The sequence below is a fragment of the Equus asinus genome, chromosome 30 (genome assembly GCF_041296235.1).
Source record: "Equus asinus isolate D_3611 breed Donkey chromosome 30, EquAss-T2T_v2, whole genome shotgun sequence".
Lineage (NCBI taxonomy): Eukaryota > Metazoa > Chordata > Mammalia > Perissodactyla > Equidae > Equus > Equus asinus.
The window spans coordinates 25,972,046-25,999,469 of NC_091819.1; the positions used below are offsets into that span (position 1 = coordinate 25,972,046).

A 27,424-nucleotide genomic window follows, 5' to 3' on the forward strand; every position below is an offset into this window, starting at 1 on the left:
GCGAAGCTGACTTTTGAGATAGAAAAAAACAAGATTTTAGAAACAATTTGTTTCAGCTATCAGTCCCATTAGTTCTCACTAAATTTAATTCTGGCATCAATAAAGCAGATAGATATGACTAAAAGTAAAATTTGAATTTTCTAATGTCATAGTTGTAATATAATTTATCTTTGTCAGTTAATTTAGGTGATGTTCCAGATAAAGGAAATCAGGTTGAGAAAGGTACAATTGATTTGATACACCTTCTATGAATAACGGAAAAACAAAGTGATTTGTTTGTACCACTTGTACCATTTTAAAAGGACTTTCTCATTTTTCTGGAAAGTTTGTGACTTTCTTACAAATTAAAACATTTCTTCCAAAGATGTTTGCATTTTTCAACAGGACATATATGCTACTGAAATTTTTACATAAAATTCTGTTTTTATAATGTTTCAGAGTGAGAGTCTTTCCCCCCCCCCCCAGAAGCTAACAACAACTGAAAAATCAGAATATGGCCTACTAATCATAAGTGAGACAGTAAATTTGTTGAATAGAGAAGGAATTAGCACAGTCATGCTTACAGAATTAATACTCGATGTGCTTCATTTTGGCATTATCATGTGATGAAGTTTTCACTATATAAAATAGTCAAAAATACACTCAATGTACCTCATAATACCATTTTTTTTTAGTTCTCAAAGAGAATACACTAGTTCTCACCTCTCCCCGATTTAATTTAAATAATAGCAAAGGCAGTTGGAAAGAACCAGTAATAAAAGGCAAGAAATAGTAATAGAAGAAAGCACATTTGTGAAAGAATTTTAAATCACACATTTTAAAAAATAAATACTATTTCTGCCTGTAATATTGTCTGAGTGGTATTTTACCAAAGCCAAGATTACATAACAAATGGGTTGCAATGGAAAATTAATCTTTCATGCAAAATAAAGACAAAATAAAGGAAAGAAAGAAAAGGAATGTTGGTTCCAGTCGTTTCATATGGTATGTAACTGTCCATTTGTCATGGGGGAGAAAATATTTAATCAGTCCTGAAATGATGCACGCATGCTTTATCATGTTTAGTGACTTTTAGAGTGTCAGTTTGTAAACTGTTTATCCAAGGAATGGACTTCTGGCACATGGCTAAAATGAAAAGTGAAATGTTTAGTTCATAATAGGCATATTTTCCAGAATCTTTCTGAGTAACTATCCGGAGATGAATAGAAAGACTACAGGTCTGTGTTTATCTGGCTTATGCTGGCAGACCCGGCAGGCTCCAGCCTGGTATTAAAACTGAAGTGACATGGAATGTCTTTGCAAAACCCCCAAACAATTACCTCATTCTCCTAACAATATTGATAAAGTAAAACAAAGTTGGAGTTTGTTATTTTCCGATTTGGATTTCTTAGTTAACCATTCTGAATCCTGCCGGAAGGTTTTCCATCCTGAGGGCTGTGGAAGCGAGGCTTCCTGGGGTCAACGGCGGAAAGCTGCGTTTCCCCAATTTCACTTCTAAGCCATGTGGTAAATTTTAGGGACAGTGCTTTTCTTTGTACAAAGGGATTTTCTTCTGTGGCTGCATCACTTAAATTTTTATAAAAGCCATTGACTTGCAGCCTTGTGGAACCCTGTGGCACCCTTTGCAGGTTTGCTGGCCTTTCTCAGTTTTAAAAAATATTCTGAGGAACTGGTCTCTCTGAAATTTATTTGTTAGCTTTTGTGTATTGTGAATAGAAGGACTTCAAGACTTTCTGCTTCAGAGAGTTTGGTATATTTTCTTTCAGTTTTGCTTGGTAATTATAGAGGGAAATAAATACATCAAAGAATTTCTGCCCTTTTGCAAAATTTTGCTTTAAAAATGGAAACTTTTTCTTGTTGTATGGGGTTGAGAAGGCCTTCCCCACTCCAATGGTCAAAGGTGTATTTGGGCCTGTTATAGTCTAAAGTGTTTCCAGAAGCTAAGTTCTCCAACTTGAGGGAGCTAGACCTCCTAAAGTCTTACTCTCTGTAACCAAGAAGAAGAGTAATGAGATCACCACGTTTTTATGGGGGATTCTGATCGCTGTGTCCTTCCAGAGGGTGGGGGAGGGTGAAGATAATGCACGAAAGAAAGCAAATGCTATTCTGCCCACTGTTTTGTATTTTAGAAAATACAAAGTAGAAAAGGCAGGGGTTAACAATTTAAGTTAGCAGGTGTACATAACCATTGTATTGTGATTCAAATCCATTAGGGTTGTATGGTTTGAGAAATGATGCATCTAGCACAGTAGATGTTCCAGAAAAACCCATTGAATAAAAGTTGTCTGATGTTGCTTTCAGAGGAGAGGAAAGTTTTTCTGGGTAGAATGAAACGAAGAGAAAAGGAAGTAGTCATAGGCGACTTTATCTACACACACATTTCATGAGGCAAATGAGAAATCTGCTTTAAAAGCTTGTCATTAGAAGGGCTCATTTGGTTACAAGTTATAAAGAACCTCATTAAGTTAAGTTACATCCCCAAAGAGATTTCGGAGGCCCTCAGAATCCAAGGTGAAGGTAAGCAGCCTCGGCAGGGGTGGGAATGGGGCGGGTGTAAGTGCAGGGTCCCATCTCTGGCAGGGTGTATAGTGCAGTGGTTAACAAATCCTGGTTTCACGTTGTCGGTTTTTTTAAGTTGTCTGACTTGGGGAAGGGTTTTGAAACTCTCTGTGCCTCCCTTTCCTCATTTCTAAAAGGAGGAGAGTAACAGAACAGTGCCTGCCACAGAGTAAACAGGACAGAATTACTTGATATTGCTCTCACTGCATGAGGCTTATCATGGCGACTTGCCACGAATAACTCAAGTCTGGATTTTCTCATTAGCTACTGTTGCAAATTCTCGAAAAGGTGAATCTGACTGACTCCTAGACGGGTGATTTTGGCTCATGAAGTACGTGGACTACGCCAGTGTGGGTTATGGGTGAGGCAGGAGTTCTAAAGCTAAGAAATAATGGCACGTTGACATTTGGGGAGGAAGGGGGGACTAGTGGAACAATAAGAGGGTTGAAAAGAGATAATTTGATGAATAGTGCACAACCTTTACAAGTTAGAATCTTTCTTTGTGAGAAGTTTATATCATAAAACACTTGTGCCATCTCATATTTTGTTGCCTGCTGTTGCAGACGTCACATGTGGGTAAACTTACGTGAAAAGTAGTGTGAAGAATTTTTTTGACTGGTTTGCTCACCATTTGTCCTGAAAGGCAGCATAGTTACAGACTTAGACCAGTAGAAATTACAGCTGCATTGACCTTGCAGATTTTTCATCAGACTTGAAAAGGGAAATAACTGCGTAAATTCTGGCACCACTGAAGTTGCACGTCAGACAAAAGGCTGAAGGAAGAGCATAGCGACAACCTCCAGGTCTATAGCAGGCTAACTAATCTTTCTGATCTTGCTTTTCTTCATTTGTTGTGAAAAGTCAGTGTGATCATGTAAATATTGTATTTAACACAGTAGCTAAACATGCACTGTGTACAATAAACAAAGCTGTTTCTCAAAGAGTATACATTTTTCTACTTTTCAGATACCAATTTCTTTCAAAGGTCCAAGGTTTTTCACAACTTCTCTCCTGCCTCCTCCTCCTGCAAATAACATCAGCCCATCTGGGGAAGACCAAGGTCATACCCCTCCTCCTGGTCACAGAGACTCTCAGGAGAAACATTAGCATATTTGTAATGAAAATATATTTTACTCCCTCTGGTAATACGGTGGTGTGGAAACTTGCATCTGTACTGATTTTTGAAAGAGTAAGATTATTATTGGCACATAAAAGCCTAGATTAGCGTGAATAGATGTAGATTTTGCATGCTGCTTCCAGAAAATTGCCAAACCTTAGTGTATATTATTTAACCCACTAACACAGTCCTCATAGTGGGTGGGGATTATTTTTAAATGTTATGAAAATATATCCTTACAAACTAATTCATAAAGTCTTTTTTATTTTTGCTTGTAGTCTTTATATTGTTTAGCAATAAAATCATGAGTATTTCTGGGAAAAGATTCATGAATTGATCAACATTCTTTGATTTGAGGATGTTGAGGTCAAGTTAAAGAGAATCAGAATATCCGACATGGTTTTCAAAATTGGTCTAAAAAAATGTATGAGAAAGTAAGCCAGAAGATTCTTGACTTTGAGTTACTCACAGTCAAGAATCCAGCAGAAAGAACAGAATGAAGAAGGCAAAAGATCGGAAAATGATTTCAATAAATGAGAAAAAGGGGGAATACTAGAAATGGGACTGGATAAGACATTGCAATAACTACTGTATTTTTTTTTCTTGTTTTCTTCTAGGGTGTTGTAAGTCAATATCTGGTAGAGCGTATCATATCCCATGTTTTTTTTTATGACCTGAAACTTAGACTTTACTCTTACGAAGTTTATTTTCATTTCAAGCATTCAGTGACAGTTGAAAGCATGGTTGCCTATTGGTAATAAGGTACTTTGTGGTCATTTAGTGAACTTAAAATATAGGCCCGTTAAAAATAAGAACCGGAAAAGAATTGTCTCTAATATTCCAACGATGAGTCAACGTGCTGGTGTAACCAAAAAGAAAAAAGATTAAAACCCCTTTGTCACCTCCAGGTTCACCCTATAAAATGGTGCTTTTGCTTCTCTTGATCGCTCTCAGATCCTCCAGTGGTGTTTTAGGAGAAATAGTGCCTCGTGGGTTGACATACTTATTTTTTAGATCTATGTTAAGGACATTTTAATTTCTATTCTTACTTGTGAATATAAAATGTCAGTCTCATTTTTTTTTTAAACTCATGCAACTTATCTTTCCCTTTTCCCTGTGGTTGCATCCCATATGTTCCTAGTTAGATAAGGATAAATTAAGATAATATTCCAAACCTCTCAGCTTTATTTGAAATATGTGTTTTATCGACTCTGTATTTAAGTGGCTAAGCCACGTTCTCAGATAGAGGCCTACAGAATTTCAACCTCATTTTAAAAGCAGCCTATAAGTTAACTATAAGTTAGGGTATATATTTGCATAGGACATTTTACATTTTCATACCGTTAAAGATGCTTTTCATACATCGTACTTGTAGAAAAGGTGTGGTTCTGTTTTAATGGGTTATGAGATTTAAGTTCATAATGGAAATACTTGGGAGGAGTGTGGACTCTCTTCCCTAACCTACCCCATAAGTTGTACACGTGCAGTTATTCACCATTGTAGTATTTGTGTAAGCTCCATAAATTATCTCACGTTGTAATATTTTAATAGAAATGCCCAGATAATGAAAACAAGTGACAAGAGGCTATATAGTGATAAATGTCTTCATTGGTTTGCTAAATCTCTGTCATTAAATATTATATTGATTTCAGACAATGGCATTTGTTTATAACCTATTGTGTAGTTCAAGGGCAAAATGTACTAGGACAGTGAGGAAATGCATACCTAAGGAATTTATTATGTTAAAATGCTTTTGAAAAAGTCAGTAACAACAAATAACTACGCATTCTAGTACTATTTTGGCAAAAAGTTTTTAAAAACCTAATTTTAAAAGAAAACTAAATGTCAAAATCCAGAGCTTGATAGCTTATTTCAAGTATAATATTTAGCATTTGATGCAGAATAAATTCAGTGATGTTAATTCTAAGACTGACAGGACAGCGAGTGAAGGATGGGATGTTCTGTCTCCTAGATAGTGGTACCTAATTTAGAAAGAAAGAGAAGGTTTGCAGTTAGCTGATAGAAAAAATAGAGGTATAGGTATAGAAAGATACTGGCATTTTTTTCTATTATTGACTAATTTCATCCTAAAAAGAACATATTTAGGTCCCAGCTCAGAAGCAAAACACTACCATTAAGGTTTTGTGTTTATAATTTCTTACTGGGTAACTCTAGTATTCTGAAAAATTGGCAGTTGATGACAGAGCAGCAAAATGAACACATTTTGAAATAATGAAAAAGGGTCTTCGAATTCAGCGTGGCAAAATCAACCTTAGGATAATGAGGTTCTGCTAGAAGTAGGTCTGGATTTCTAGATTTCTACCTCATTGACCAAATAAATTGCCAAAGGATTAAGGAAATAAACATTACAACAGAAACTTTAGAAGAAAATACTAAGAAAGATTTATAGAGTTTATAATGGGAAGAAGCTTTGCAAGCATCGTAGCCACAAAATATTGTTTATTTCTATTTTGTTCCTTATTTCTAAGTGAATCATTGTTTGTTGGTGTTCTACTAAGTAACGAATTGCAGAGGACACATAGTAGTCGAGTTAGTTTAGGAAAGTTTTTCAAGCTTGTTGTTATCCTCATATTTTTCCAGACAGACATTGCCTCTCTAGTTCATTTCATTTTTAATAATTTTTATGTCTCTCGAAGTTATAAATGTAGACATACTTGGAAAAGCCCATTAGTACCACAAGGCTTATAACAAAAAGCTTCAGCCTTTGTCCCGCCCTTCCCTCCTCTCTGTTATGTCTCTCTTAACTGTTTCCTCTGATATTTTCTGCCGTATTTCTCAATAATATCCTTGTACTGCTATTTCACTACTTATTAATTTAACCATTATCTATTAATTAACACTAATGGGAGAGGAAGTTTTAGCTGACTCTTAATCCTCATCCCACTTGCTCTTCAGTCGTCTTTTTACCCTTTTTAGTCAAATGTTCAATGTTTATTTTAATGTCACAATTTCAGCATCATTCACAGCTCTGTCACGTTGTAAGCTATGGTTGTTTCTTTCTTATATAATTATAAATTTTTTTCTTGAAGCTTAGAATTTTTTTCTTTTGCTTAGTTTTCTCTGAGCCTATTTTTAATTAGCCCCAAATACACAACCACATCTCTAAAAGCCTCTCTTAATACTGTTTTCCGCATGGTCAAACATATCCAATAATCTGTGATATTCATTTTCATTTTCCTCTTCGAGTTCTCCATCCTCCTGATCTAAGCTGCTTGGGGTTTTTGGAGCGTGTTGCTCAGATATCATCCTGAAACTGCCGTCAGCTACTCTCCTTCGCTAGACGTCCATCTCTTAGATTTTGTGTTTTTCCTTCTCTCGGGCACTCCCCGCTTTTTGGAAGAGGGAATGTATCCTACAGTATGCACTCCTTAGGAAGGTTGTCCACAAGCTAATATTTCAGGCATGCAAGTTCTCAAAAATTACTCCTAATTGATAGTTTGTCTAGACATAGAATCCTAGCAAATTGTTTTCTCTTAAAAAATTGAAGGCATTTACTTCATTGTCCTCTAGCCTTCAGGGTTGCTTTTCAGAAGTCTGACAATATTCTAATTGGCCCTGCTTTGTGTTTGACCTGTTTTTTTTCTCGTAGAAGCACTTAGGGTTCTCTCTGTTCTGGGGTGAAAGCACACATCTTTGGCCTTGGTGTGTGCCTTTTTCACTCTGCTGGAAAGGTGGTGAGTTTTTTCCTGTTGATAGTCCCATGCTCTTCTGGTCTGGGATTGGTCTAGAATGATCCTCAGGCTTCTGATCTGAAGACTAAGATAGTGTTTCTAAAGGTGAGATGGGATAGGATGAGAAGTTTGAGGTGTCTGTAAATCAGCCAGGCAGAAATGGTGAGCATTTGGGTCAGTGTCTGAGTCCGAGCTCAGGGATGTGGCTTGGCAGGCAACTGGCCCTTGTATGCCATTGATAAACACAGTAGAAGCAGAAACCACAAGAATCATGCACCCAAGGAGATGGTGTCCATAGGTGATCAGCGGCCTAAGGCCAAAACCGTGAAAAAATACCACATTCGAGGAACCTCTAGAACAAAGGAGTACATGATGGAGAGAGAAGTCTATTCAAAGCAGTGAGAAGAAAGATAGGAGAGTGTTGTGTTACAGAGGTCTAGGTAAACCAAGGGTAGCAGAAAAGCCCAAGAACAATTGTGATGGACAGTTAACAACAAACTCTTTATTTGTTTTAGTAATGGAAAGGTAATTTGTAGCCTTATCAAAAATAGTTTTATTTGAATTTTGACCCAATCTAAGTAATTGGGTCAGAAGCTGTATTGCAGTGAACTGAAGAAAATAAGGAAGTTGGAACTCTGAGGGTAGGCTGCTGTTATTGGAAGTTTGGAGAAGGACTGAGAGAGAGACTGGATGGAATGTAGAGGGAGGCGTGTGGTCAGTTTTCTCAAATCACGGTTCATTGCTGCACCTGAAGATACAGATATGTTACCGACTAAACTGGAGAGATAATGTACATTTTAGGACAGACAATTATTATAATAACTACAAAGCAGAAGAAAATGATGGTCTAATTGCTGGCAGCTGTGAGGAAGTTAGAATCCTGGAAGGAGTTGAGTAACTTATAAGTGATATTATGAACATCAAAAAAGATGTGGCTCAATCGTGGTGAAACAGTGGCCGGAAAGGGCACTGGAGGACGAGAAACGAGGAGACTCCCTGAGTTGGGGACAGCAGGAGACAAGGGAAATGTAAGGCTTCCACTGAAGAACGTTATGGGTAATGTGGTCTTGTCTGGTGAAAGCTGTGCTTTTAGGAAGAAAAAATAGCAGCTAAGATACTGGAGAAAGAAGATTTGGGGCTATACATATGTCTCCCCACTCCCCAGACAAACAGGAATCCAGAGGGTTTAAGAATGGAGCTGATTGAGCCAGTGGATGGTGGGTGTTGTGGAACTCCAGTCCGCAGGGACACAGGTACAAGGAGAAGAAGGGGAGGTGGGCTTGGAGGAGCTTGTACTTAGGAAGACAAGCTTGCCAGTCAGTGACTGGAGGCTCCTAACAGTAGCACAATAACTGGAGAGCTTCCTTGGCTGAATTATTCTAGTGGCAAGTGCTAATAGATTGACCAACCAACCCATCATGGAATGTTGTAGCTCATTCTCTGCAGCTGGGCCTCTCAGATGTGTTGGGCTTCAGGTCGGCCTAGGAATGCCCGATAGAGATAGGTCCTGACTAGTGTTTATATTGAGAGAATAAGGGCATATTTCCTGTGGGTGAGAAAGAATGGAAGAACAGATTGTTGAAGAAAGAAAGAGGTATCTTCAGGCTATACAACACAGAAGGAGAGGGCTGTCAACGTTACCCCATGGCTTATGTTACTCACAATGGTGTTTCCTTGATGGCATGTTTTTTGCATGTTCAGAAGTCATAAGAGATGGATCTTATAGACATGGACTACAAATGGAATCATATTTCATTATGTTACAAACTGCGTTAGTGTCCTCAAAAATGCTAGGATGCCAAAGAATCTAATTAGCTTGCTAACACTTCTGTGGTAGTGCTTGCTTTCCATCTCGACAGCTGCCATGAGGCTCCCTGCTCACCCTGATAAAGAAGGTATTCCACTCAGGAGGGCAATGCTATGCAGTCTCCAGCATGCCGGGAATGTCTTACACACAGTGTTGGGCTAGTGAGCAAAGATTTATCCAAGCACCGAAAGTACATTTTTAAGATGCCAGATATTGTTTGATTATTATTATTTTCTTTTTCCAGCCTCTGATCTCTGAGTTTACCTCTGGGTGAAATTTAGGTTTCCATGGACTTGTTTGTGATGAGTCGCTTACCATCTGTGAAGGGAGCTTTGTAATATTTCTGATTGTGGTCACAGAAGCTAAGATTGTACCCTCTGTACTTAGTCTAGCTACGTCTAAGACGAGGGATAGCAGAGCTTTGGGGACCTTAGTCCATCAGCTCACAAAATATGCTTATGAGGACTGGGTAGGGTAATTCATGGTGCCCATTTTGCAGATGGAGAAATGGAGAGAAGTTCACTTCTGTTAAATTACTTCTCCAGTATCAGAGAGTGGGGTAGCACAGAGCCAAGAAGGAAATTCAGGCCGCCTTAAAAGTTAGACGCCATGTGAATAGCAGTCGATTGTGCAATCATAGGATTCAATTGTGAAATTTTAAAGCCAAGATGAATGAAATACTGGTGTTTGTAGAGATGTTTTGCTTCTCTTTAATTCTGCCAAATTATAGTCTATAACTCATTTCTTATCATGGTCCTGCTTGCCTACCCCCCCATCACTGTGTAAGCATAAAACTAGCAGTATGTTAAGATACTTTGTAAATTGTATGGTAAAATATAAATATGAGATATGTATGCTGATATTATTTACGAGTATATGTGTTATTGTTACCTTTGATTATGTCAGTGAGAAATCAAATAGACAAAAGTAACAAACAGCATTTGCACGCCCATGCAAGTCTATTATTTTGACTCTGTGTCAGCTGGCCTCACGTCCAAAAGTGGAGCCCAGCTATCGTAGTATGGGTTTTTAAGATTAATGGGAAATCTGTTATATTTCAGAACAACACGACTGTCTGTATGTCTGTATGTCTCTTCTGAAAATTACAAACGCCTGGGATTAGAGGTGCCGTCCTCACTCTGACAAAGAGCATTAGCGTTGCTACAGCACAGCAGGAATTATGTAGTATTGGCCATGAAGCACCCAGGACTGAAGAAAGGACTGGAAAAAATTTTTTAATACGGAAGTTTCCACCTAACCTGGGAAATCAGTCTTACGTGTATAATGATTCTTGTAGCATTGACTTTGCACAGCGCCTCCACTGTATGTGTAAAGTCAAAACTGTGAGCGTTTTTGATACCTTAGCTTCCAAGGGAAGAGTTAAGCATAGCATACCTAGAAGGTAGTGAGGATAAGCGTTTAATCAGAAGTAGGCTTGAAGCTTGCAGTGCAGTAGATGCTTATTGAGTGGTTAATATGGGGAAGGATTGTGGGAGCTGCTGTGTTTATTATGGTCCATCCCTGTCCTCAACACCGCCAGCCTCAACGACGCACACGGGACTGTCAGATACAAGATGCCTTTCCCCACAATGCTCTTTGTTTCATGGCTTCTCCAGCCTCCTCAAACTTCTGCTCTCCCTCTTTGCTGCTTACCCCAGTTTTCCTGCTCGCGCTCTCAGTTTCACAGAGTGAATCCCTGGACCAGAACCCCTTCCTTGTTCTGCATACGGAGCTACTCCTGTGCGCACCTATCTTCTCCTTTTCTTCTACCTGCTGGAGGAAATATCTCTTCCCATCAGAAATCTCCTCTCCTGATTTCACCTTCTCCCTTTCAACTGTTAATACACCTGTTTTGTTTATTATCGTAAAATAGATACATCAACTGCAAAGCAACAACAAGCAGTCTCTTCTTTATCACTGTTGTTCTCTATCTCACTCCAGCTGTGCTTATGTCCCTTTCTGTTACTAACTTTGTTTATTTGTGCCTTCTTTTATGATTTCATGGCCAGTCTTTTAGGAAGTCTGTTTTCTTGTTTGTTTTTTTTTATTGCATTAACACTGGTTTATAACATTATGTAAATTTCAGGTGTACATCATTATATTTCTATTTCTGTGTAGATTACATCATGTTCACCACCCAAAGACTAAGTACCATCCATCACCACACACATGTGTCTAATCACTCCTTTCCTCCTCCCCCTCCCCGCTTCCCCTCTGGTACCACCAATCCAGTCTCTGTTTCTGTGTGTTTGTTTGTCGCTGTTTTTATCTTCTACTTAGGAGTGAGATCATACAGTATTTGACTTTCTCCCTCTGACTTATTTCACTTAGCATAATACCCTGAAGGTACATCCATGCTGTCACCAATGGCTGGATTTCATTGTTTCTTATGGCCAAGTAGTATTCCATTGGTTGTATATATCGCATCTTCTTTATCCATTCGTCCCTTGATGGGCACCTAGGTTGCTTCCGAGCCTTGGCTATTGTGAATAATGCTGCAGTGAACATAATGGTGCTTGTATCTTTATGCATTCTTGTTTTCGTGTTCTTTAGATAAATACCCAGCAGTGGAATAGCTGGATCATTTGGTAGATCTATTCTTAACTTTTTGTGAAATCTCCATACTGTTTTCCATAGTGACTGCACCAGTTTGCACTCCCACCAGCAGTGTACGAGGGTTCCCTTCTCTCCCTGCTCTCTTGTTAATTATAGGAGTGAGGTGATATCTCATTGTAGTTTTGATTTGCATTTCCCTGGTAGTTAATTATGTTGAACATCTTCATTTGCCTATTGGCCATCTATATATCTTCTTTAGAGAAATGTCATTTCAGATCTTTTGCCCATTTTTTGATTGGGTTTTTTTGTTGTTGTTGACATGCGTGAGTTCTGTGTATAATTTGGATATTAACCCCTTAGCAGATATGTGGTTTGCAAATATCTTCTCCCAATTGTTAGATTGTCTTTTCGTTTTGTTGATGGTTTCCTTTGCTGTGCGGAAGGTTTTAGTTTGATATAGTCCCATTTGTTTACTTTTTCTATTGTTTCCCCTGCCTACTCAGGCTTGGTACTTGAAAATGTGCTTCTACGACTGATGTCAAGAAATGTACTGCCTATGCTTTCGTCTAGAAGTTTAATGGTTCAAATCTTTAATCCATTTTGAGTTAGTTTTTGTGTATGGTGTCAGATAATGGTCTACTTTCATTCTTTTGCGTGTGGCTGTTCAGTTTTCCCAACACCATTTATTTAAGAAATTTTCCCTTCTTCATTGTGTGTTCTTGGCTCCCTTGTCGAAAATCAGCTGTCCATAGATGTGTGGGTTTATTTCTGGGCTCTTGATTCCGTTCCATTGATCTGTGTGTCTGTTTTTGTGCCAGTACCATGCTGTTTTGGTTACTATAGCTTTGTAGTATAGTTTGAAATCAGGCAATGTCATACTTCTGCTTCATTTTTTTTTCCCTCAGGATTCCTTTGTCTATTCAGGGTCTTTTATTGTTCCATATAAACTTTAGGAGTCTTTTTTCTATTTTTGTGAAAAATGCTGTTGAAAGTTTGATAGGGATTGCATTGAATCTATAGATTGCGTTAGGACATATGGACAATTTAACTATGTTAATTGTTGGAATCCAAGAGCACAGAATGTCTTTCCATTTCTTTGTGTCTTCTTCAGTTTCTTTCAACAATGTTTTTATAGTTTTCAGTGTACAGATCTTTCACCTTTTTGGTTAAATTTATTCCCAGGTATTTTATTCTTTTTCTTGCAACTGTAAATGGGGTTGTATTCTTAATTTCTCATTCTGCTACTTCGTTGTTAATATATAGAATTGCAACTGATTTTTGTATGTTGATTTTGTATCCTGCAACTTTACCATATTCATTTATTTCTCAAAGTTTTTAGTGGGTTCTTCCTGGTTTTCTGTATATAAAATCATGTCCTCTGTAAATAGTGACAGTTTCACTTCTTCCTTTCCAATTTGGATCCCTTTAATTTCTTTTTTCTTGCCTGATTGCTCTGGCTAAGACTTCCAAGTCTGTGTTAAATAGAGTGGTGGCAGTGGGCATCCTTGTCTGGTTCCTGTTCTAAGAGGGATAGCTTTCAGTTTTTCTCTACTGACAGTGATATTAGCTGTGGGTTTGTCCTATATGGCCTTTATTATTTTGAGGTACTTTCCTTCTATACCCATTTTAGTCAGAATTTTTATCATAAATGGATGCTGTATCTTATCAAATGCTTTCTCTGCATCTATTGAGATGATCATGTAATTTTTATTATTCATTTTGTTAATGTAGTGTATCACGTTGATTGATTTGCAGATGTTGAACCATCCCTGGATCCCTGGAATAAATCCCACTTGATCATGGTGTATGATCTTTTTAATGTATTGTTGTGTTCGATTTGCTAGTATTTTGTTGAGGGTTTTTGCATCAATGTTCATCAGTGATATTGCCTGTAATTTTCTTTTTTGTGTGTTGTCCTTGTCTGGTTTTGGTATCAGGATAATATAGGCTTCATAGAATGAGTAAGGAAACTTCCCCTCTTCTTCAATTTTTTGGAAGAATTTGGAAAGGATAGGTATTAAGTCTTCTTTGAATGTTTGGTAGAATTCACAAGGGAAGCTATCTGGTCCTGGACTTTTATATTTGGGGAGGTTTTTGATTACTGTTTCAATCTCCTTACTGGTGATTGGTCTATTCAGATTCTCTATTTCTTCTTGATTCAGTTTGGGAAGGTTGTGTGATTCTAAGAATTTGTCCATTTCTTCTAGATTATCAATCTGTTGGTGTTTAGCTTTTCATAGTATTCTCTTATAATCTTTTGTATTTCTGAGGTGTCTGTTGTAATTTCTCCTCTTTCATTCCTGATTTTATTTATTTGAGCCACCTTTCTTTTTTTCTTTGTGAGTCTAGCTAAAGGTTTGTCAATTTTGTTTATCTTTTCAAAGAAGTAGCTCTAGGTTTCATTGATTTTTTTCTATTTTTTTTTTAGTCTCTGTTTCATTTATTTCTGCTCTGATTTTTATTATTTTCTTCTTTCTACTGATTTTGGGCTTTGTTTGTTCCTCTTTTTCCAGTTCCTTTTGCACCATTAGATCATTTATTTGAGATTTTTCTTGTTTGTTGAGGTAGGACTGAATTGCTATGTTAGAACTGCTTTTGCTGCATCCCGTAGATTTTGGCATGTTGTATTTTCGTTTGTCTCCAGGTGTTTTTTGATTTCTTCTTTGATTTCTTCATTGACTCAATCATTGTTCAGTAGCATTTTATTTAATTGCTGCATATTTGTGGCTTTTCCAATTTTCTTCCTGCAGTTGATTTCTAGCCTTTATGGTCAGAAAGGTTACTTGGTATTATTTCAGTCTTCTTAAATTTATTGAGACTTGTTTTGTGTCCTAATATGTGATCATTCCTGGAGAATGTTCCATGTGCATTTGAAAAGAATGTGTATTCTGTGGATTTTGGATGGAATGTTCTGTATATATCTATTAAGTTCCTCTGATCTAATGTGTTGTTTAAGGCCAATGTTTCCTTATTAATCTTCTGTTTGGATGATCTATCCATTGGTGTAAGTGGAGTGTTAAAGTCCCCTACTATTATTGTGTTACTGTCTATTTCTCCTTTTATGTCTGTTAATAATTGCTTTATATTTATGTTACGTGCATAGATATTTACAAGTGTTATATCCTCTTGTTGGATTATTCCCTTTATCATTACATAGTGCCCTTCTTTGTCCGTTGTTACAGTTTTTGTTTTAAAGTCTGTTTTGTCTGATGTAAGTGTTGCTAATGCAGGTTGCTTTTCTTTGCCATTTGCGTGGAGTATCTTTTTCCATCTCTTCACTTTTAGTTTGTGAATGTCTTTAGGTGTGAAGTGTGTATTATATATATGGGACTTGTTTTTTATCCAATCAGCTGTCCTCTGCCTTTTGATTGGAGCATTTAGTCCACTGAAATTTAAAGTAGCTATTTATAAGTATGGACTCACTGCCATTTTCTTACTTTTTTTCTGGGTGTTTTAGTAGTTGTTCTCAGTTCCTTTCTTCTTTTCTTGCTGTCTTCCCAGGTTGTTGATGGCTTTCTTTAGTATTATGGTTGGGTTCTTTTCTCTTAATTATTTGTGTATTTATTATAGGTTTCTGGTTTGTGATTACCACGAGATTCATGTATCATAATCTACATATATAGCAATCTATATTGAGTTGTTTCTTTACTTTGACTTCTTTCTAAAAGCTCTACTCTTTTACTCCCCTTCTCCCACATTTTATGTTTTTGATATCATATCTAACCTCTTACTTTGTGTGTGTGTATCCATTACCCTCTTATCATTGAAATAGGTAATTTTAGTACTTTTGTCTTTTGACCTTCATATTATCTTCATAGGTGGTTGATCTGCTGCCTTTACTGTATTATTGCCTTTACCAGTGATTTTATTCTCTCTCCCTCTTTTTTTTTTTTCTATAATTTTCTTATTCCTGTTTGTGGTCTTCTCTTTTCCACTTAAATAAATCCCTTTAGTATTTTTTGTAAAACTGATTTCCTGGTGATAAACTGCTTTAATTTTTTCTTGTCTGGGAAACTCTTTATCTCTCCTTCCATTCTGAATGATAACCTTCCTGAGTAGAGTATTCTTGGCTGTAGGGTTTTTCCTTTCAGCACTTTAAATGTATCATGACACTCTCTTCTAGCCTATAAGGTTTCTGCTGAGAAGTCAGCTGATAGCCTTATGAGGTTTCCTTTGTATGTCACTTGTTACCTTTCTCTAGCAGCTTTTAGGATTCTCTCTTTATCTTTAATTTTGGGCATGTTAATTACAATGTGTTTTGGTGTGGGCCTCTTTGGGTTCATCTTCTTTGGTGCTCTGTTTCCTGTACCTGGATGTCCGTTTCCTTCCTTAGGTTTGAAAACTTTTCAGCTGTTATTTCTTCAAATAGATTCTCTGCCCCTTTGTCTCTTCCTTCTCCTTCTGGGACACCTATAATGTGACTGTTAGTGTGCTTGGTGTTGTCCCAGAGTTCCCTTAGACTGTTCTCATTCTTTTCAATTCTTTTTTCTTTTATCTGTTCAGCTTGGGTGATTTCCTCTAGTCTTTCATCCAGCTTACTGATCTGTTATTTTGTAACATCTGCTCTGCTGTTGAGACCTCTAGTGAATTTTTTCATTTCCAGTATTGTATTCTTCATTTCTGATAGGTTCTTTTTTATATTTTCCAATTTTTTGTTGTGTTCTCACTGAGTTCATCCATTCTTCTCCCAAGATCAATGAGCATCCTTATGACTTTTTGTTTGAACTCTTTGTCAGGTAGATTGTTTATTTTTGTTTCATTTAGTTTTTCTGGGGTTTGGTCCTGTTCTCTTGTTTAGAACATATTCCTTTCTCTCCTCATTTTGCCTCTTTTTCTGTGCTTATATCTAGGTATTAGGTGGGTCAGGTACCCTTCCTGATCTTAGAGAGTTGGCGTTATGTGTAAGAGATGCCTTATGAGGACCAGCAGCGTGCTTCCCTCTCATCACCAGTTCCAAATGTCCCAGGGGTGTCCGCTGTGTGGTTTACATCTGTCCTTCTATTGTGGCAAGGTTGTTCTTGCTACAGGTGCCAAGGGAGGCTAGGATGTCCCCCTGGCCAGCTGGTTATAATGCTCAGCTGCATGTGGCTGTTGTGGACCCTTCAGTCACTTTTTTGGGTTTGAGGAGATGCAACACAATTAGCTGCAAGGTCTAATAGCATATTCCTGTTGTATTTTTTTTTTCTCTTAACTGGGTAGTCTCCCAGTGTGGCTGACTGCTGAGCTCACAGGGTTTACAATTGCTGTAGGCCTCCGATCTGCAAGGCTGTTGTCAGCTTTCTCAGGATTGCAGCTGAGTGGAGGTGGCCTCAGGCACAGGAGCACCCAGTTGTTTCAGGCTTTGGAAGGTGCAACCAATCTCCTATGTGGCTGTTTTAGAAGCACAGGTCTTTTGCTGCTGACAAGCCCCATGGTCCATAGGTCCACACATACCATCAACACAGTCCTGGCCCATGCACACATCCTAGCCCCCTGAAGCAGACCCAGTTGACCCCTGCAGAGGCCCCACACACTCCACCATCACCCCACACACACTATCCGCTCCTCACATACACCCTGCCCCTTACAGGTGGACCCACTCACCTGCCTCCACAGGATCCAGGCACCTAGTCTCTGCAGGCCAACACGTTGCCTGAGGGCTTGCTGTTGGATGGGACCAGTCTCTAGGTTGGTCTGCCTGCCCTGGCTGAGCTGGATTAAATCGGTGGTCTAGTGGGCAGAGCAGACCCTGGGCTAACAGGCCGTGGGAAGTACTCCAATAGCGTCTGTTAGCATCTGTGTCAACACGCCTGTACTAGGTCACAATAATGGCTGCCACCAATGTCTCAGTCCCTGGAGAAGTCTCACCTCTCACCAAGATGCGCCCAGAACCTATCAGGTGAGTCTCTTTTCAAGAAAGGGCTGTGCATCTTTCTTTCTGGTGATTTTAGGTTGCTTTCTGAAACAGGTGAATTTGTGGGTAGGCCCTTTAAGAGCTGGCTATTTTCTGTATATGACTGATACCTTTTCTAGGAAGATTCCCCATTGTAGTTAATAGGCAGCAAAGCCAAATATTATGAGACTTGTCTCTCTTGTGCTGAGTCCACTACCACTTATAGTAGTAACTACCCTGCTCAGGTTCCCCGCTCCTCTGGGGAAGGCTGCATACCTTAAGATTGCTCCCTGCTGGCCGTGAAGCTCTGCAGCTCACAAAGGTGGCTTTTTTCTCTCCAGAAGGAATTTCTGCCTTTTCTGCCTCAGTCAGGACTGTTCCTTGTTACAAGGGTTCTTTTTATCCAGTTTTCAGTTCTCTCTCAGGGGTAATTGTTCCAAGAATAGTTGTAACTTGGTTGTGTTCATAGGAGGAGGAGAATTCAGAGTCTGCCTACGCTGCCATCTTGACACCAACTCCTTGATCTTTTAAAGATGTAGATATTTTGGTTTCTTGATTACCCCTCCCACCCTTTTTTTCCTGGTTGGTTGGTTTGCTTTCTGTTTCACACATTTCTGCTCTTTAATTATCCCTTCTTTGTACAATCTGTGTATTTTTTCTGGCTTTGTCAGTTGCACTCAATAATGCATTTATTGTAAATTTTCCTTGTTTTTAAACCAAGCTATAACTTTGCTTTTAAATTATACTTTAACTACATCTCACTGGTTTTGAAATGTAAAATATGTTTGATCACTGTTCAGTTGTAGCTTGTTCTTTCCTCTGCAAGCAATGAGTTATTTGTGTGTATATTAATTGTGTTTGTTTCAGATGTGTGGGTTTCATTTGTTTGTTTTGTTTGCAGTCATTTTCCTATTAATTTCCAGTTCATTGCCGTGTGGTCAAACCTAGTCTGTAGGATGCTGACCCTTTAAAATCCATTGGGATTTCCTTCATGATCTAGTATGGAGTCAGTTTTAATAAATATTCACATTTCTTTGAAAAGAATCCATTTGTTATGTGTGATTCTATAATTCGTCCATTCTTAGATGCACATTTTTTCACATTTTAATCTCTCTCAAACTGTGATACATCTTACAGTGGACTGCATCTTATGGTTGATGTGGGCCTGATTCCAGGTCAGCTTCTTCCAGATGGGTTTGAATTTGTTTTCACCAACCAACTGAGCATGCAGTCAACCCAAAATCGCGTGAAATTAAATTCTTGGATTTTGCTTGAGGGTTTTTTGTCTGCTTGTTTGCTTTTGTATGAGACCTGGTAGTGTGAATTCACATGGAAAACCTGATGTTTTCTGTCTGGCTTAGGATTCAGATTTTTAAGGCAAGTTTTTGGTTTTATCTGTCTGCCTAGTGCTGGAGTTGAGACAAGTAAGTTTCCTTACTGTCCCTTTCTGCACAGAGATTTGTTTCTCTTTCTCTTTTACATGAGTCCTAAAGTATCTCAATTTATGATGTGTGAGGGAAGGGACAGGTGGGCAGAAAGGGACTCTTACTATTAAGACTCTTCATATTGGGCTATTTTTCTTTATTAGTGGTACATAAAATAATGTGCCTTTTTAAAAATTCCGTGTCATGTTAAATTAATGAAATATAACATTTTTAAAATAAAATTTATTAATAATTTATTAAATCTACATCATTCTTGATCTGTAGAAACCTGCATTATAACCTCCCACTATAATTGTGTAATTTTCAGTTTTATCTTTTAGTTCTGTAATGTTTTTAAGCTATATATATTTTGAAACTATATGGTTTTTATCATCTTGGCAGAATGTTTCTTCTATGCAGCGTCCTTCTTTATTGCTACTAATGTCCTTTGCCTTACATTCTTTTTTGCTGGATGTTAATATTTCTTCACCAGCTTTCTTGTAATATTTCCCTGGTATAGATTTTTCCATCTTTATTTTTATTTTTCTGTGTTATTTTTTGTTTAGACATTTCTTTTGTAAACAGCTTTTATCTGAAGTTTTATTTTAATATCCATTCTGAAAGACTTTCTTTAACAGTTAAATTCTTTAGTACTGATTATGATTTTTTGTATATAATTTGATTTATTACTACCAACTTAGTATATGCTTTTTTTTTTTGTTTTTCCTTTGCCTTGTTTTCCTGCTTTCCTGTCTCTTACTAGATGGAAGACTTTTCTTTATTCCCCCTTTTAACCCTATGCTGGATTAGAATTTGTAGATTTTATTTTTAGTTTTTTCATGGTTACCCTTAAAAAATAAGTTTTCTAACAGAGACTAAAGTTACTGATTATTTTATTTATACTCCCAGATAAGTCAAGGAATAGTTTGTCCTGATTTTCTTGTTGTTATCTCAAGTTAAAAACTTGTTTTTAAGCACAAAAATCAATGATCATTTAAGAATTAACATTTTATTAAATAACTGTTTAATGAATTAACTATATTCATTAAACTATGTTTAATGAATTTCTCTCCTTACCACTGTTTCTACAACCTTCTTCCTTCTTTTTGAAGAACATTCTTTAGTAGTTCTTTCAGAGAGGGTCTTATTAGGACTTCCTCTTTGACCCAGGAGTTATATAGAAGTGTTTTTCAATTTTCACATGTAAGAAATTTTCAAAGTTGTCCTTTTTTCTGCCTTACTTACATGAAGATTACGTAGAAGAAGAATGTCTGCATGAGAGTAATTCTTTGTGTTTTTTAAGATTTGCTTTTATGATCTAGAAGGTGATCAATGTGTGTTGTTTACACCAGCTGGTCTTGAACTCAGTGTTCCAGTATTAGGCACAGTGTTCTATATTTGCTTGTTGTTTTAAATATAAGGATATATCAGCTCTTTTTGGTTAGTGTTTATTTGTTATGGCACTTTCACAATTTTATTTTCAACCATTCTGTATCCTTATGGGCAAAGAACCCAATTTAGGGATTATTCCTACTGCCCTGGTACAGTCATCCCAATTGTGCACGCAGGGAGAGCGAGTGATTGAACTATGTACTTCAGTCAGGATTCCACTATTTCCTGACCCTGTCAGCCCCAACACTGGAGGAGGTGGCCATGATGAAGCTGTGGGTGTCTGCTCGGACCTCGTGTCCCATAGTCCTCAAAATGTCTGGATGTTTCTCTTTGTCCAGTGAACAGTCAGCTGAGTAATGGCTGCAGGTTCCTTTGGGGGAAGGACTGAGAGAATCATTGTGGTTGCCACAGTGTTTCAGGTCCTTCCTCACAGGGACCCAACCACCCCTTTGGTCAGTGAATTCTGCTTCTGAAATTGGCTTGATTCCAGGCACTGAGCAAGGGATCTTGACTTTTTATTGGAGCAACTAGCCTTATCCTCCTTTTCCTCTCTTCTTGCCCTTTTCTTTGGTGGTGGATGTTAAGCACCGCCCTTGTTTTGCCCCTAAGGATGCCATGAACTATTAACCATCTCCACACTCCCTGCAGTTCAAGCCCCCTTGGCTGCCCCTTGCCTTGTCAGTTACTGTGGTCCCCAGGCTTCTGGGCCTTGAGCTTCACCACTTGGCCCCTGTTACTTCAGGGCCCCATTATCCCCATAGATTTTAATGAGCTCAGCTGTGCCCTCCTCTCCTACTGTCTTCCCTGGCCTACAGAAGAGAGACCTAACTGAACTGTTCAGCAATGTCAGTGCCTTCGCTACTAGTGTATTCTTGGCTGCCTTGGTGAATGGTGGGCCTGCTGGGACCTCCCATGGAATGATGCTTTGCTTGGTTTTCTGGATTCATGCATCAGCATGGGCATGCCCACTGCTCTCAGCCTTTTTGTTGTTTCCTCTTCCTTTGCCAGGACAGCTCAGGCACGTCTACTTTTTTCTGTATTGGCCATCACTTACTCTAGGCCTGTAAGAGACACTCCCTGACTCCTTGCATTACATGAGCACTAATTCTTACACTCTTTGGGTGTATACTCTCTTTTTTCTCTTATCAGGTCTAGCACTTCCCTAGCTGGGTTATGCTGCTATGTCACCTTAATTATTCTCCCAGCAGCCAAGAGAGGAGCTAGGGCAGCTTCTGAGCGGGCCATTTGTTGCTTTCTGAAATGTCTTCTAGCACAAGGGAAGTGCTAGCTCTTACTAGAGAAGAGTGAGCTACCTCTACAAACTCTTGAGAGTTTCAGGGCTCTTTAGGGATGACCATCAGATGTCTCCATCCCTTGTTTCAGGATCCCAGGGTTTCCCAGCCAGAGTTGTCTTTAGCTTAGCAGACCTGCTTTGGCTGAGCATTTAAATGTCTCTGGAGTTCTGCAGCTCTAACTATTGGATCTGCTTTTTTTTGCTCACCTGTTTCTGTCATTTCGCTGCAGGAGATAGCTTTCCAAGCTACCAAGGATGCCATCTAGCAGTCTTCAACTGCTTATTCATGCCCTGGGTCTCTCATTATTCTTCTGCAGAGTGTCAGTCTGACTTAGCAATAGTCAGCCAACTCGACTATGTGACATTGTTCTCACCATATTTTCGATAGTCTGAATCGTCACACCTGTGAGAACATTTCCACACAGGACGTTTTCTTAGGCTAACTCTGATGATATTTTTAGCAGTTCATGGCCTCCATTGTGCCAGAGTCTGTTCATATACCACTCACGACAGTGGGATGGTGAGTGAATCGTTCCCAGGACCCCATCCTGTTTTGTCAGGCTCCTCGTGGCCCTACTTAGTTATTTCAGGTTCTCCAAGAAGCAGATGCCAGGACTGAGTTTACTGGGGAAAAATGGGAAGAGAGCCAGAGGAAGCTGGGACAGCTCTTAGACCTGGTTGCAGGTCCAACCCCCATGGGTGAGAGGGAAGGAAGGAAGCCTGGGTAGGAAAAGTGTTAGACAGCAGTGCAATTGCAAGAAAGTTTTGGCAAAGCCGATGGGAAGTCCTTGAGCCAAGTTGCCCTTTAGAGGAATCTTGTGTCTCCTAGGCTAGTACCTGCATCAGTATCCCTGCTGTGCTCACTCGCTAGCTGGGAGCAACCCTGGGCCTCTGTACAAGTGAGATGATTGACTTCAGAGCACGGCAGCTGAGGCCCTGGTCATTTTCATTTTCTGCCTTTGGAAGTCTGCGAGATCTGAAAGATGCAAAGTCATGGCTGCCGTAGAAATGATACATTTTATTTCTCTTATTTTTAATACTTTTAAATTAACAAATATTAATTTATTTAATCTCTTTGCCCCTTTCCAAAATAATATAATACCTTCAAATTATTTAACTTTTCTCACCAGTATCCCACAAGTTGTTGATCAGTATTTTAGGTCTGTGTGTGTATGTGTGCGCGCCTGTGTGTGTATATATATGTGTGTGTGAAAGATGTGATGCCTATGTTTAGGTTCTTTTTTGTTTGTTTTTTGCATATAGACGTCCAGTTGTTCCAGCAGCATTTGTTGAAAAGACTGTCCTTTCTCCATTGAGTAGCCTGTGTCCCTTTGTCAAAAAACAGTCAACTACATTTGTGTGTGTCTACTTCTGGGCAGTCTGTTCTGTTGTATTGATGTAGGTGTCTACTCTTTCGCCGATACCATGCTGTCCTGATTACTGTAGGTCTGTAATAAGTCTTAAAATTGGGTAGTGTGAGATCTTCAACTTTGTTTTTCTTCTTCAGTGCTGTGATGTGTATTCCAGGTCTTTTGCCTTTCCGTATAAACTTTAGACTCAGTTTGTCAATATCCACAAAATAACTGGTTAGGATTTCTGTTGGGATTATGTGAATCAGATCAAGTTGAAAAGAACTGGCATCTTTACAGTGTTGACTCTTCCTACCCATGTGCATGGAATCTCTCTCCATTTATTTAGATCTTTGATTTTTTTCATCAGAGTTTATCATTTCCCTCAAATAGATCTTATGTGTATAGTTAGATTTATACGTTAGTATTCCATATTTTTTGTACTACAGTAAATCATATATATTTTTTATTTCACAGTTTAATTGTTCAATGCTGGTATGTAGGAAACCAATTGAGTTTTGTATATTGACCTGTATCCTTCAACCTTGCTATACTTGTTTATTAGTTCCAGGAGTTGTTTTGTAGATTCTTTGGCATTTTTCTACATAGACATATTCATTTGAAAATAAAGACAGTTTTGTGTCTTCCTTCCCTATCTGTATACCTCTTATTTCCTTTTCTTGTCTTATTGCATTAGCTAGAACTTTCAGTATGATATTAAATAGGAGTGATGGAGAGGACACCCCCGCTGCCTTATCAATCTTAGGAAGAAAGAATTCAGTCTCTTACCATTAAGTGTGATGTTAGCTGTAGGGTTTTTGTAGGTTCTTTATCAAGTCAAGGAAGTTCTATATTCCTAGTGTGCTGAGAGTTTGTGTCATTGTCTTAGGTTTTGTCAACTGCATTTCCCTGCATCAATTGATATCATCATACGATATTTTTCTTTAGCATGTTGATGTGATAGATTTATTGTTTTCTTTGAATATTGAACCTATCTTGTGTAATTGGAATAAACTTCATGGTGTATAATTCTTTCTATTCATGTCAAATTCTATTTGCTAATATTTTTTCGAGTGTTTTTTCATCTATGTTCAAAAGAGATGATATCCTGTACTTTTTCTTGTAATGTCTTTATCTTGTTTTGGTATTAGACTAATGTTGGCCTCATAGAATGAGTTAGAAACTGTTTTTTCTGCTTCTATTTTCTGGAAGAGGTTGTAGAGAATTGGTGTCATTTCTTCTATGTGGGTTTGGTAGAATTCATCAGAGGAAGCACCTAGGCCAGGAGGTTTCTTTTTTGGAAGGTTTTTAATTATTAATTTAATTTCTTTAATAGCGGTCGGTGTCTTCAGAGTATGTGTTTCTCCTGTGAAAGTTTTGGTAGTTTGTGTCTTTCAAAGAATTGATCCATTTTACAAAAGTCATCAAATTTGCAGACATAGCATTATTAATGATAGTTCTTTAAATGTCCATGGGGGATTAGTAGTGATAACCCTCTTTTCACTTTTCTATATTACTAATTTGTGTTTTTTCTCTTTTTTCTTTAGTTAGCCTGGCTAGACTTTTATCGATCTTTTCAAAAAACCAGTGTTTGGTTTTGCTGATTTTCTGCATTATTTTCTTGTCTTCAATTTCATTTATTCTGCTCTAATTTTTATTATTAGTTTTTGTCTGCTTGCTTGAGGCTTTAATTGCACTTTTTCCTCTATTTCTCCAAGATGGAATCCTATCATATTGATCTTAAAACTTTCTTCTTTTCTAATATGAACATTTTATGCTATAAATGTTCATCTAAGTTGTGCTTTAACTGAGTCCCATGAATTTTGATATGTTGTATTTTCATTTCAAAACATTTTCTAAGTTCCTTTGAGACATTCTCTTTGACCTATGTATTATTTAGAAATGATTTGGAAAGTTCCCTGTTACTCATTCTGTTGTTGATTTCTAGTTTAATTCCGCTGTGGTCAGACATCCTACTTTGTATGTGTGATTTCAATTCCTTTCCCTCTTTCCCATACCCCCACATAATTATGAGACAACACGGGACTTCATAGAAATTAAAATGATGTCAACATGTCAGTCTCCTCGGGGACAGCAGGCCAGCACCAGAGTGGGTTAACCACCCATACCCGTTCCTCCTACTCATCTCTGCAATTTACCTCGTTTCTCCAGAAGAAAGTCTGCAGTGGCTCCTGCCAAGAGAATTCCTCTCACTTTCATGATACCAATGTTAATTTCACAGCTTTGACAGATCTACTGTGATTGTGTAAGATGTTACTAGTAGCAGAAGCTGAGTGAAGGCTATATGGGAACTCTCTATATTATCTTTTCAACTTTTCTATAAATCTAACGTTAATCTGAAGTAAGTGAACCAAAGCTCTCATAATGGAGAGTTTCATGAAGGGGAAATGGAAATAATACATCTAATTCCATTTGCATAGGTTTAATGTAAAGGCATAAAAGAAAACCTCTGTTAATGATTTCTTATTTCTAAGTTTAAGCAAGCAGGACAGTAATGGTTCTGTTATTTACGGATATGAGGATAAAAATTGCTAAAATTCATAGGTTAGGTCAGGAACCTCTAAAAGAAAAATCATGGAGGGGGGAGTCTTTGAAACCTGCTTTCAAAATGAGTGAGGACACAGAAGCATTGAATTATAAAGCAACTATTCATAAATAATGGTGTCTTTCAATGAATCTGCATGGCTGAGAGAAATATTTTTGAATGGAGAAATCTATATGTGCTTTTAGGATCAGGAGGAAAATCCAGTGATAAGAGATTTTAGATGCTGGAAACAGGAGACAATGGATTTGATACTTTCCTAAAGGAAGTAGTTGTAGATAGGATAAGACAGTGAAGAACTTAGTCTTGATTTAGAGATGATGAAGATTGTTTTCCCTTGGAGATGAAGGTGCAATGATGGAGTGATAGAGGAAAAAATTTTTAGAGTGGTGAAAAATTATGTAAATTAGTTAAATGAGATTTTATGAAAGATAGAGTTCAGGGCATTGAAAGAATGGAGGGCAATTTAGAAACAAATCTGGAGCATATATAAGCTACAGGAGGTGGAGAAAAAAAAATTCCCACAGCATTGTTAACCATAGTTGCTATCTGGTCCTAGTTTTCAAGATCGGCATGAGTCTCAACTCCCATTGTCTCCTGAGGGCCAGTCAGTGCCTGGAAATGTCTCACTTGGTTTTTTAAGCTTCTCTTCCATGTTGTGTGTGAGCTGATATTTGTTCTTATGTTGAGTTACCTTTTTTCTAAGAGCAGTTGGCTGTTTTGAGATCACGATTACCCTGAAGGTGGAAACACCACAGTTCTTCATTTTAAGAGAAAGGAAATACCAGTTTGTCCTCTTACCACTCAGAATTCCTCTGATTTTCCATTGCCTCGAGCAAAATGGTTGGCATGAGAGTATTCTTTTTGCTCTTTAGAAGACATGGAAGACCCCTCAAAGGCCTTTTAATAATGAGCGAAGGGGATTTATTCTTCCTTATTGGAGTAATAAAATTTGTTACACTTCGTGTCAGTTCCTTTGGGGGGTGGGAGAAGGAGGTGGAAGTGAAGACGATGATTTAAGGTTCCAAAAATTGCACTTAGTTGTGGAAGGCTTTAACTGAAAATAGATCTTTCTCTTGAGAGTTTAGTTTGCTCTGAAGAATAATATTACAAAATCCAACATTGCACAATAAAAACGGCAAAAGCAAGCGAAGATTTATGATGATGATCCTTGGCAGTTCATTTAAACTGGTATGCTCTCTTGGCCTCACATTTAATCTGAAATGCTTTATGTTCTTGGTTCTGCCTATAGGAGCTAAATTAAGTTACACATGGGCAATTTTTATTCTGTGTATAAAGTCTCATCTAGTACCTGACTATATTGCTGTACTCCAGAAGGATGATGATATTGAGAGAGGAAAGGAGGGACGGTCACAGAGGAAACAGAGGAAGGCACCCAGGCCCACTTAGATGGGGCCAGGACTAAATTGCTGCCTTCCTGAAAGGCCCCTCCGATCATAGAGTGTGTCTAAGAAACGACCTTATCAGACCCTTCACTTCCACCCACCAGGACAGACAGCAGTGTCTCAAAATAGCCTGAACTGCCACGTTGGCAGCTGAGCCAGGGAGGGAGGACTTCAGTCCCAAGGCTTGTTGGCATTAGCATTAGAGAGAGGGGGGATTAATAAATGACCTGTTGCTGTCTGCACAGAGCTTGGAGACACAACAGAACATAAGAACAACAACTCAGATCTGAGTTGTGGTATTAGCTTTACTGATAACTGCAGCTTTATTTGTGGTAGGAGGAAGAGGGAAGTTGAATTAAATGGATTTACTTCTTTCAGCAGACCTCTTTGCTT

The 27,424-nt window shown here is 38.2% G+C and overlaps 1 protein-coding gene across 3 annotated transcripts in view; it reads left to right on the top strand.

Moving 5' to 3' along the window:
• FMN2 (formin 2) overlaps positions 1–27,424 on the top strand; it is a 345,907-nt gene that overhangs the window by 274,930 nt on the left and 43,553 nt on the right. The window contains exon 16 of one of the 3 annotated variants that reach the window (XR_011499414.1): positions 3,526–3,748. The exons of the other annotated variants lie outside the window; for them this stretch is intronic. The gene's annotated coding sequence lies outside the window, so the exon portion shown is untranslated. The remainder of the gene's footprint in view (positions 1–3,525; positions 3,749–27,424) is intronic. 3 annotated transcript variants of the gene reach the window in all.